The following is a 10,361-nucleotide window of genomic DNA, read 5'->3' as shown; positions in this document are numbered from 1 at the left end:
GCATCAGTCTTACCGGGAAAGATTCTAGCCTACGTCCATCCTGGGTCGGAGCTTCCTGGGAGAGAGGAGCCTGGCGACTCTGCTCCAGAGAGCAGAGCTGTCAAGTCTGAGCTCACTTCCTCTTTCTCCCAGCATTCTGTTCTGTTTACTCCTCCCACCTATGTTTTAACCTATGAGGGCCAGCCAAGCAGTTTCTTTATTTTTTTAACCAATGACCTTCCTCCATCTTTGTGTAAGAGGACATCTTGTGGGAATCATTTCTTTTACCATGTGAATTCTGGGGATTGAACAGTCTCACTGGCCCACATTTTGAGGGTTTTGTAATCATTATTTTCGTCCTTCTATGTAGGTGTGATATTAATTATCCTAGTTCGTATTTGTGTGCTCTATTTCTGCTGGAGTGTAAGTGTAATGAGTAGCATTGGTTTAATTTGTAGTTGAGTCTAAACTGTAATACTGCCTGTTTGCCTAAAACCACTAAAATAGTAGATTGTCACTGCTTTGTCCTTAGAGACCTAGAAGCCTGTGTGGTTTCTTCTCAGTATTACTGCATCAACCATGGGAATTTTTTGTTTGTTTTGCATTTTATTTTGTGTGTGTGGTGCAAGTGAGCCACAGACTTCATCTGAAGGTCAGGTAGAAGATTGTGGGAATTGGTTCTCTTCCTTGAACCACGTGGGTCCAAAGGGTCAAACTCAGATACTAGACTTGGAAGCGTGCCAGTGCCGTCTTGTTGGCCTCAAGCTCAGTTTTGGTTGGTTGGTTTTGAAGGCCTTATCCCATAAAGGGGTCTCAGGCTTTTTGTACCTTTCTCAGCAGACTACTTTTGCATTTTACTAACTTAGCAAAATCCAATTTAGGGAAACATTTTTGTTTTATCCTATTAGTGCTTCTATTTTAGGCGGGCTCTCTCTGCCTGATCTCGTGAAAGGTGAGAGTTTCTCAGTTTCTACTCCCCTTCCTGTCTTCTGCCCATTCTGGAGTCTAGAGTGCAGTCAGATTTTATGTAAGCCCCTGTCCTTTGTGCCAGATGATCTCTGCCTTTAATTGGCAGAAGGGATAGCTGAGTGGGTTTCATAACCCTCTCCAGTGTCCACAGACCTTTCTGCCCTATATCAATACAGAATCTTTGCAGGAAATGTAGTTTCTTAGCCTTTCCTTAACAACAGCTGATTTCCATCATATTCTTTTGAAGGGTTTGGAAGTTGGCTAGGGTTCTCAAGATTCTCTTATGCGTACTTGGCTTTGCCTGCATGATTAATGTTGTTAAAAAACTATCACAAAATAGGTCTATACTGTTCTATTAATGAGACTTGTGTTTAACAGGAATCTTGGTAGATGGCACTTAACATCAGATGGAGACTTAATTTTCAGATTTTTAACAACTGGTGATGACATAGATTTCTTTGGGAATTTACATGAAAGAAAACTTAAAGATTATTTCCGTGGAATAGATGTAAATACATTTAATGCTGTTTGAGTGTGTGTATGTGTGTGTCTGTAAATACACTTTGGGTAGTGTGTAACAGACCACCAAAAGCATGAACTAAATGTAGAGAAAACTCTGAAGGGCTTCCTAGGATTCTCAGATGAATGAAATTATCCACAGCAAGAGGAAGTTCATCTTTTTTAGTAGCTACTGAGTACACCAATATGGGAATACCAAAACTCTTGGTGCATTTGTCAGTCTCTATTAAAATGGCTTTAAATCTTAGAATAAATAAAATTTTATTTAGTTACTTATTTTTAGTTTTTGAGACAGGGTTTCTCTGTGTAGCCCTGGCTGTCTAGAAACTTACTGTGTAGACCAGGCTGCCTCAAACGCACAGAGATGCTCCTGTCTCTGCCTTCTGAATGCTGAAATTAAAGGTGTTCACCACCACACCTGACGTAAAATAAATTTTTAAAAATCTGAAAAAATGCTTTATGGTGAGGGAGGATACATTAAAAATACAAATGATTCAGTAAATAGTAATAATTACAGAGACTTTATCTTGGGAGTTGAGAGTTCAGTAGAATGACAGGTTCAAACCCTTATTGAGATTGTAATGATTTTGTGGCTCATTATGTTCTTTCTGCCTTCAGAACAATTCGTAGAGATCAGAAAATGCAGTTCCTTGTACCGGTCAGTGCTTGCTTGTTCTTGAGGGACAGGAGCATAGAATTCCATATTTTGGTGACTGGGGATTTCTTGTAAGCCTCAAACTACAGTTCAGTGTAATGAAAATTGCATTTCAGTCTCAAGTAACTATATACAAGTGCAGTGTTCTGTGCTCTACCTCTTATTCTTGCTTATGCCTTTCCTTTTCTCGTGGTGTTTAGCAGTTCTTATAGTTTATTCTCCACCAGGCTACAGCTTCTTAATATTCTTTTCTGCTCAACTTAATCATTCCTTTCTTAAAAATTAATTGCTCAGCACATAGTAAACATCATGTAAAATTCTATTAAGTGGATGAGCTTTTAATAAATGCCTTCTAGATCTTTGTTTGGTAGACATTTTTCAAGGACTACATTTTATTTTTGCTATTTTTTGTACTTTTGACCTACAACTTATGCAATCAAATTATGTAAGTTTTCATATAACACATTGTCAAAATTCAATCAGTTTATGTAGTAGCATTGCCAAAAATAGCTTCATACAGTATCAAATTCTATCTCTCGAAGGACTCTGCCTCTCTGCCTCCTCTCCAGAGGTTTATTCTGAACAGACATCCTACTAAGTTACTTTGTACAAGAAAGAGCTAGGATTTCTAGTGCAAAATTTCACTTCTTTCTAATGAACAGTTTTGTATGGACTTAACAAATATGTTATATAGATGAGAAAAAGCAAGTGATAGGGAGATTTCTGAGTTAGGCGACCGAATCCTCTATTAGCTAACATCTGCAGTTTCTAAAACAGCATAGGCACTGTTGTTAATTATAGGTATGTTGCTATGAGCCTTTAATCCCAGCATTTATAAAGTAGAATTAGGCAGATCTCTGTAAGTTCCAGGCCAGCCTGGTCTACACAATGAGTTCCAGGAGAGCCAGAGCTACATAGTGTGACTCTTGTCTTGAGACGACTTTATCGTCTAAACTAGGATCCTACAGATTATAAACTTAGACTTTTCTAGGTAATTGAAGTATGTTCATCCTACTTAGAAGGAAATCAATCGTTTTGTTCCATTTTTACCCCATTCTGGTGGTTGATTGGTTGGTTTTTTGCTGTTTGTTTGTCCTAGGATTTGTTTATCTTCATATTTCTAAAAGATTTGTGTGTGCTGGTACTTCAGGATGTTTTTTCATGCAATTCTTTTTGGTTATCATTATCTTTGTCTCTTTAATTTCTCTTTATAGCACAATAAAATTGAGTAGCCTGTTTATACAATCCTGACTAAATATTAGCAGTCATTCAAATAGAATAATACCTTCTCTCCCAGATTAACACAATTGCCCTTAATTTTTTTTTCCTTTTTTTTTTTTTTGAGACAGGGTTTTTCACTGTGTAGACCAGGATATCCTCAAACTCACAAGAGATCTGCCTGCCTCTGCCTCCCGAGTGCTGGGATTCAAGGCATGTACCACCACTACCTAGCTGCCTTTTAAAAATATTATAAATTAATTTATGTGTATGAGTATGCATGTATACGGTCAGAGCAACTTGAGAGAGTCGGGTCTCTCTATTATATGAGTCCCAAGGATCAAACTAGGTTGTAAGGTTTTGCATAAGGTGTCTTTGCCCACTGAACCATCTCAGTGGTCCTACAAAAATAACTTTTAAGAAGATCTTTTGGGCCAGGCAGTGCATGTTTTTAATTCCAGCTCCTAGGAGATAGAGGCAGGCAGATCTCTGAGTTTGGGGTCAGCCTGGTCTATAGAGCGAGTTCCAGGTGAACCAGGAGAACACACAGAGAAACCTTGCCTCAAAACAAACAAACAAATAAATAAAAATTTAAGAAAAAAAGATCTTTTAAGCTGGTTATTGGATGTGGGAAAGGAGGGTCAGGCCAGTAAACTTGAAAACTGTCAGGCACTGTGTACCTGACAGACTTTAAGTTTTCCAATAGTTGCTCTCATGTCAAAACAAACTAGCCTCAGTCCTTGTCCTTAGAATATCAGAAATAAATCAATAAACCATGTTTATGCTGGGTTTATTGTATTTTGGGTTGGTAAGCAGGATCTGGAATTAGTGCTGCTTTGTTGGATATTTATTATAATGATAGATATTTGTTGCAGTTGAATTTGTCCCTAAACTATATGCAATGCCATTTTTTCCTGGACCCAGTAATGCAAATATATTTTGCTTGATAATACGGTACTGGAATGTATAATATTTTGCCACAATGCTCATATCATAGTGAGTTTTCTTGATTTCTTTTTTTTATAGGTTTGATATTTTGCAGTAGTCAGTTTAATTTTATGGCTCCCTGATTAGTATGAGGTTGTTTTTTTTAATACTAATAATTTTCTCATTAAAATAAAAATATGATCTTTTGTTATAGGTACACGGTTTTCCAATTGTACCCGCCCATCATTTCTTCCACACTGTCCATGAAATATAGTTTCCACATGGTGCTTTATTTCTTAAGACCTCTCCTTCCTTTTCCCCACTCCAGTGTGACCCGTTGTTCCCTAAGCTTTCCTGTTGCTGTTCTCTTGAATGTTCCCCTTTGTCACAGCTTCCTAGGTTCTTTATGTGGTTGTTTCATGCTTTGCATGTTTACTTTGGTAGGACATGGCCTTCACTTGAGATACTGTGGTGGGGCTTTCTCTGTGGGAGTGCTGAGATATGCCTCAGTCCTTTTGTTCTTTGATTTAACCAATCAAATGTTTTGTTCTTTAGCTCACAGTCATGGATTAGAATTCATGGCTTTATACATGCTTTTCAGTACTTCATGCTTTGTTTAATAGTTGAATATTGCCAGATTTCCCTTTGTGGGGCCACTTTCCTACTGTGGCAGACTGTAGGATCTTCGCTTTGTTTCTGTTTCTGAAATTTCACACTGAAATGGTTGTGGCTTGAATGTGAAATGTCCTCTGTAGGCTCATGTGTTAGATAGAACATTTGGTCCCCAGCTAGAGCTGTGTTGAAAGGCTGTGGAACCTCTAGGAAGTGGAGCCTTGCTGGAGGCAGTGGGTCACGGGAGTGAGCCCTTTGGTTCCATACATTAACCTCACTTACCTTTTCCATTGCTGTCTTACTGCTAATGTCTTTGTGCCACTGCTTCATGCCCCGCTGCCCTGCTGTTCTCACTCTGGTGCTGTGTCCCTTTGAACTGGAAGTCTGAAGAGCGGCTTCCTTCCTCCTCTCTTCAGTTGCTTCTGGTTCGTGTTTTTTTTTGTTGTTTAATTTTTGGTCACAGCAGTGAGAAAAGCAGTGCAGTGTTAAAATGGTGTTGCTTACGATGCTGTTCTTACTCTCTTGGATCTCGCTTGCTTCATTTCATTGTGGAGGTTGGTGTGTTTCAGTTGTAGAAAGGTAATCCCTTGCAGTTTTCTTCTTGTTAGACCACAATCAAATGATAATCCTTTTGAACAATTCTTTTCATGTTTATGTTTATTTTGCCTTTTCTGAGGTTTCCTTGGTTTATTTCAGTTTTTATGCTTTGACCATTCCAATCTTTCTCATTTTTTTATGTGTGTTTCATTTAGAAACTCCACAACTCTTACAATCCTGGTTGCATATTCTCAAACATCTTTATTTTGATACCTTTGAGGATGATCATCAAACTTTTTCTCCCCAATTTCTTTCTTGTATCATCTCTTTATTGTCATTAGTTGATTTGTCTTTTATATAATATCAATTCATTGAGTATTTAGTTTCGTTGTGCTTGATGTTTGTTACTAGGAAAAAAAGCAAGTTAGATAGTTGATAAATAGCGGTCTTGGGGGGGTAGAAAAATTCTGGTGAGTTAGGTTGTTTTTTATTTTTTCCTTTTTGCTCGCCCGCCCGCCTCCCTCCCTCCCTCTCTCTGTCCCTCCCTCCCTCCCTCCCTCCCTCCCTCCCTCCCTCCCTCCCTCTCTCCCTCTCCCTGCGCTAGGAATCAAACCAGGGCCTCTTGCATGCATGCCAGTGAAAAGCACTCTTATATTTTTGGTTGTGATCCTAGTCTTGGCTGAGCCATCACTTCAGCCCCACAAAGTACTCTTACTTTGAGCTATAATTTTTTTGAGAATATACCAAATGTTATTATTTGGAAATCTTGCCTCTGATTTTTTTGTTTGTTTCTGTTTAAAATCTTTTTAGGTTTGTTTTATGTGTAGGATTATTTTGCCTTCATGTATATATCTGCACCATGTATACGCCTGCAGGTGGTTGAGAGTTGTCATGTAGGTACTGGGAATGGAACCCAGATCTCTGCAGTCTTAACTGCTAAGCCATCTTTTCTGTCCTGACCTCTTGTGTTTCTTAGTGATTTAAGAATAGAAAATTATAATTCTCCTAACAACATTTTTCATGGGGGGGGGGAAGCAGAGAGAGAGAGTCAGTGAGAGTCAGTTAAGTCTGTCACTGAACTTGGAACTTGGCAGGCAGGCTAGGTTAGCTAACCAGACTTAGTCCAACTCCTCATGGCTGAGATTAAAAGCACATGTCATCCCATTGCCTTTTTGTGTAGCTACTAAGGATTGAATTTAAATCACGTGACTTACTTCAGTACTTTGCTGCCTAATTTGTCCCCTAGCCCTCTCCAAATAAACGTTTTTAACTAATGGAATTTTTAGCCCCATGCGTCATCTTTTTTTCTCTCCATAATTTTTTGATTGTAGTAAAATGGCATTATGTAGAATTTATCATCCTAATTGTGTTTTAAGTGTACAATTGATTTTATTAGATATATTTATTTGACATATAACCATTATTACTACCCATCTTCATAGTTCTTTTCATAATATTAAAGCTATACACACTTTAAGTGGTAAATCTTGGCTCCCCTTGGTAACTGCTTTTCTGTTTTTTTTTTTTTTTTGTCCTTAAGATTTTGACTGTGTTAAATAGATAGGTGAAATCATGTAATAGTTGTCTTGTGACTGACTTGTTTAAGTATAATTTCTTCAAGACTGATTAATAGTCTATCATGGGTCAGAATGTTCCCTTTAAAGCTTTTTTAAAATATTACATTTATTTTATTTTTGGATTTTTGAGAATAGGGTCTTTCTGTGTATCTCTGTCCTGGAACTCACTGTGTAAACCAGGCTGGCTTTGAACTCAGACGTCTGCTTGCCTCTGCCTCATTAGTAATGGGATTAGAGGTATACACCACCACACCCAGCTTATTTTGGTAGGTGAGTGATGTGTATGTTCATGGGTGTGTGTGTGCCATAGCTTATGCGTGGAAGTCAGAGACGAGTTTGTAGCAGTTTATTTTCAACCTTGTAGATTCCAGAGATCCAGCTCAGATTGTCCAGCAAGGCACCAGATACCTGCTAAGTCACCTTGCTTGGCCCTCCCTCCCTTTTTAGGCTGGTTGATATGAGTTACATGTATGCACCACATTTTACTTAGCCATTTACCCATTTATCGGTAACATTTGAGCTCTGTTGTGAAAAATATTGCTGTTTTGGGAATGTACATATAATTTCAAGACCCTTATTTTCAGTTGGTTAGGTTGGGTTGGTTTGGTTTGGTTGATGCCCAAAAATGGAATTACTGTGTTTTCTGATAAGTCTGTTTTTATCTTTGAGGAATTGTCAGTAGTTTCCATAAAAATTGTATTTTGCTATGATGTCTTTTCTTTTTCTTCCCTTTTTTTTTTTTTTTAATGGTTTAAGTCTTTGATTCACTTACTCTTGCTTTAGTGACAAATTTTTGTTCTGTGATGATAAGGTTAAATACTTTGTTTCTAGTTCTTATATCTTTCTGGTCCCTAGATTATAACACCATCCTTTGCTGAGTTTCTGGACCTGTCCTACTTCAGCTCCCCCTCAGTGTATTTTTTTTTTATTTAAGTCTTTGATTACATTTATGAGGCCTTGAAAGGTGAGCAAAAGGACCGAAGATAGAAGGTAGCCTGTTCTCAGTAGTTCCTGATATGGTTGCTTTAACCACATCCGTATTGCTTTCAGTCTTATTTCTCATTTGCTGAAAATTTCTTAGTTACATAATAAGACACTTGACATGTTTTCTTATTTACTACAGACTTATAAGTTATCTAATATTTGCTGTGTCATAGCCAGAAACAGACTGATGTGTCAAAATTTATTTAATAACAAATCCACAAGCTACTTAGGCTTTATTGGTCTTACTTTGCTGATTACCATTGATTTCACAAGTACTTTATTATATTCTAGTCTTAATTAGTAATATCTGTTAACAAACCTGGTCATGCATCCCATGATACACAATAAATACAGAAAACCCAAAAAAGGGTTAAAGTGGCCAGTAATGATGGTGAAGGTGTAGGCTGATACTAATGTCAATCACCACAAGTAATTAAATAACAGGTTAGTGTGAAGTCTAGGCAAGGATCCCATGACTAGGCTTAGTTTAGCTTTAAGGTGGGCAAGCATAAGAACAGGGCTAGCACTTGGGGGGCAGAGGATAGCCTGGTCTACAGAGTGAGTTCCAGGATAGCCAGGGCTATGCAGAGAAACCCTGTCTTCCTACCCCAAGGGATTTTTTTTTTAAAGTTTTTAACTTTTTAAAATATTTTTATTTTTAACAATTTTTAGTTTGAATTGTTGGGGCTTGGTATATGCAAGTGAGAGAGAGAGCCAGAGACATACCCTGTAGCTGGAGTACTTGATATGCAGTTGTGAACTGTCCGGTGTGGGGGCTGGGAACTGAATCCATAGCCTCTTTAAGTATAATATATGCTTAGTTATATGTGAGTGAAGTTAGGTTTTTATGCTTGCTGCCCAACAAGTACCTTACCAGCTGAGCTGGTAAATTACCATATAATTAGTTCCATCTCTGGTTTATGTATTTTATAGATCTTTCCTTTCTGATATTCCAAGTAAGTTACAAAGGAGCACTAGAAGAGCACTTACTCACAGGATCGCTTTGCCAACGACTAATGAGTAATCAGTGGTCCCTTACCCTCACATGGTGTTTGGTAAATGCCAGCTATTACTTTTATCTATGTTAGCGTTAAGAGAGCATATCAGTGGTAAATAAAAGGAAAATACTTATTTTGGAGACATGTTTTCCCTGTGTAGTTCAGGCTAGCCTCTCAAAGTTCTGCCTCAGGTTCTGGAATGCTAGGGTTCAGGCATGGGGGTGTGTTATATCCTGTTTTATATTTATTCTTTTTATGATTTTCAACTTGTATGTTTTGAGTACCTGTTTTCCCACATTGTTTGAGTCAGTCTGGCAGCTCTAATAAGCTAGGCTCAACCACCTGTCCTAACAGACCAATTACACAGAGAAGTAATAGAAACAAAGAAGACACACACACACACACACACACACACACACACACACACTCCATTCTCAACATACAACATAAGTGGGTTCATTTATTTTACTTATTTATATGTATATGCGCTTGCCCATGGATGCCAGAAGAGGAGGATCGATACACTGGAGCTGGAGTTAAAGATGATTGTAAGCTTTCTTTTGTGGGTGCTGGGATCTCTGGCCTTTTGCAAGAGCAAGCGGCAAGTGTTCTTAACTGCTGAACCCATCTCTCCTGCCTCTAGCTTTAGATTTCAGTTAAAGGCAAGAGGTTTGCATAACTAAGCAGTCATGATGAAAGTGTGGTCCTTACCATCTCTGACCAATCATTGTCTGTGCTCCAGTCTCTCCTGCCAGGTAGTTGATCAGCATGTTGGGACTGTGTGAAATCTTCTGTGGGGGGGGGGGGGGGCACACACCCAGGCCTGGAGACATTCCAGTTTGTTAGGTTTGTTACAGTCTTAACAGTCTGATAGCCAAAAGGAAGCGGGTCTCCAAGGTCTAGCTTTAGATTTCAGTTAAAGGCAAGAGGTTTGCATAACTAAGCAGTCATGATGAAAGTGTGGTCCTTACCATCTCTGACCAATCATTGTCTGTGCTCCAGTCTCTCCTGCCAGGTAGTTGATCAGCATGTTGGGACTGTGTGAAATCTTCTGGGGGGGGGGGGGGCACACACCCAGGCCTGGAGACATTCCAGTTTGTTAGGTTTGTTACAGTCTTAACAGTCTGATAGCCAAAAGGAAGCGGGTCACAAAGGTCTATCCTTAGAAAATTCCTGCCAGTACATTATCTAGGCTGTGGTTTAGAAGTACTTCAAATGATCCTGACCTAAAGAAATTAATTGTTGAGAAAGGGAAATAAAGTGATAAGCAAATAACAGGCTGTGGTATCTTAAAAATGTGTGAAAAGTGGAATTATACAGAATAAAGATTTACTCTGATGGGCAGAAATTAGATAAGGAATATTCAGGCCTCCCAGATGTATAAGA

At 38.5% G+C, this 10,361-nt stretch overlaps 1 protein-coding gene across 16 annotated transcripts in view; it reads left to right on the top strand.

Annotated features, from left to right (window-relative positions):
- The window catches only part of Marchf7 (membrane associated ring-CH-type finger 7), a 37,316-nt gene that overhangs the window by 8,604 nt on the left and 18,351 nt on the right, over positions 1 to 10,361 (top strand). The gene's annotated exons all lie outside the window — the stretch shown is intronic.

The sequence above is a fragment of the Alexandromys fortis genome, unplaced genomic scaffold (assembly GCF_014885135.2).
Source record: "Alexandromys fortis isolate MF-2015 unplaced genomic scaffold, M_Fortis_MF-2015_v1.1 scaffold_8_9099976_23576923, whole genome shotgun sequence".
Taxonomy (NCBI): Eukaryota; Metazoa; Chordata; class Mammalia; order Rodentia; family Cricetidae; genus Alexandromys; species Alexandromys fortis.
The sequence above is the reverse complement of the archived record's forward strand: the minus strand, read 5'-3'. Positions and strand labels throughout refer to the sequence as shown.